The sequence below is a fragment of the Vigna unguiculata genome, chromosome 5 (assembly GCF_037176805.1).
Source record: "Vigna unguiculata cultivar grain cowpea cultivar isolate G323 ecotype 2 chromosome 5, ASM3717680v1, whole genome shotgun sequence".
Taxonomy (NCBI): Eukaryota; Viridiplantae; Streptophyta; class Magnoliopsida; order Fabales; family Fabaceae; genus Vigna; species Vigna unguiculata.
Genome location: NC_140796.1, coordinates 17,621,025 through 17,623,256, shown reverse-complemented (window position 1 = coordinate 17,623,256; position 2,232 = coordinate 17,621,025). Strand labels below are relative to the sequence as shown.

General features: G+C 39.2%; 1 pseudogene; it reads right to left on the bottom strand.

Annotated features, from left to right (window-relative positions):
* Positions 1-808: 808 nt before the first annotated feature.
* On the bottom strand, positions 809-2,232 carry LOC146886166 (serine/threonine-protein phosphatase 7 long form homolog; annotated as a pseudogene).

Below are 2,232 nucleotides of genomic sequence, written 5' to 3'. Positions count from 1 at the left end.
AGCCATTTGTGGTACCATGTCCCTCCTAAATTTGTTGCGGAAGGCATTGATGAGTCCCTTTTGGTAAGGAATGACGAAGATCTTCAACATGCCATTCAGTGGCACTCAATGATGGTCCCTACAACGACAATATCTTTTTATGTTAACTTCATGAAAGTATGAAAGTTGAGAAGTGTGACAACTTTGTACCTATTTAGTTTTTTTTTGTATGTTGTAACATTGCTCTTTAAGATCATTGAACTTGCTGAATCTATCTAAAGAAATTGTTGTTCGCTATTTAGCAATGAAGCATTTGGAATTATTAAGTTTTTCCATTGTTGATCTTCGAAATTGTGTTAAACACGATAAACTCTTACAAACACATAAACACGACCTATTTCATATGTAATAAAATATTAAACTACATGTTTGTCCTTTTAATCACCGTACTAGTGTCCAGTTCCACACCGTGGTCGACGCCTGTTTCTAGTGAGGTTCCTCCTACGCACTTCAGGTCTAGGTTCTTCTACGTGTGAAGGTTGTGGTTCATGTTCATCCTCAGGTTGATGATCATCATGTGCAGCAGATGATGATGCTTCTACATATGGATTGTGGACGTAGTAAACTGAGTCTTCTTGAGGCTGATCTAATCCTTCTAAGAAATTTGGACTTTGAGGATATGTACGCAACCACGGTTGTGCAGAAGGTGGTGTTTCATCATAAGTTGCAAACATACTTCGTATGCCTAGTTCTGAGTTTGAAGAAATTGAATTCCTTGTTCCCTCCATACCTGATGTGGAGGTGGAGTGTTGAAGTCATGCGTAGTTTGTCATGGTGGAGGGACATTTGTTGATGTCGATGCACAATGCATTCTAGGATCATTTAACATTTGTGGAACTGACAAATACAAAAATGAGTTTGAAATGTACCATGACATGTACTCCATTGTATGTTGAAGTGGCCCAAGCATCGGTAATCCATTCAACGTTAGGTCACGTCGGTTATTCCAAACCTCTATCCATTGCGCATGTCTAATAACCCAATTCTCATCTTGTCTTCCCCTTATGTCTAATTTATGTAGATGATCAAGGTTGTTGGGTTCTTCAGAGCATCGGTAATCCATTCAACGTTAGGTCACGTCGGTTATTCCAAACCTCTATCCATTGCGCATGTCTAATAACCCAATTCTCATCTTGTCTTACCCTCATGTCTAATTTATGTAGATGATCAAGGTTGTTGGGTTCTTCAGGGATCTCTTGTGATAGCCGAAATTGTAACTTCACCCTATCTGACTGGTGCCACTCAACAATGAAAAAACAAATTAAAGTTGTGCATGATGTCCATATTGCTTGGTCCCGATATACTTCAACATCAATAATAGAGCCCAAACCCTCATAAGAAACCCAAATAAACTACAACAAAAATTGAAAATGTTAGTCATTCATTTACAACCATTTATCGATATAGAAATGGTAAATGTTACCTAATTTTGTTGCATGTGATCTATCCTTGCACGGTATCCGACTAAATCATTATGGGGGACATTTCTGTAGTTCAGTACTCGACCACCGCTCCATTGGCAAACTAACAGTTAAATTGATGGAACTCTTGAAATGGATGCAATAAAGGGCATCCGAAACCATGCCTATGATTGTAACAACGAAGCACATCCACCCATAGTCCTCGCACATCCATTCGTTGCTCTGCACATCTCCCTATACAACACAGCCAAACATGCTGAACCCCAACTATATCTCTTGGTTCTTCGAAGATTAGTCAAATAGTTCAACTACATTAAATGTACTTATTTCCACTCTTATCGGGCATTAAAACCCCTCCAATAAGTCCTAATATATAAGCTCTAGCATGTGCATGAATGACCTCAATACTGGAATTTTCATCTATAGGCAACAAATTATCCCTTAACCATTTTAGTTTGATCATAGAACCGACAATCAATTCTCCCTTAACCGGTATTATACCTAATAAGGTATCACACATCTTGTCCAAATCCAACATAGTTGGACCAATGATAGGGGGTCCGTCGACAGGAAGCCCCAATTGAAGTGAGACATCTTGCAAGGTTGTGGTGCATTCTCCAGTTGGAAAATGAAATGTGTGTGTTTCAGATCTCCACCTTTCTACCAAGGTAGTCACTAAACCATGGTCAACCTTTAGATGTCGCAATTTAGCCACACTGCCAAACCCTGCTTCTTGTATTATAGGCACAATACTTGGATGAGTTTCAGGCAT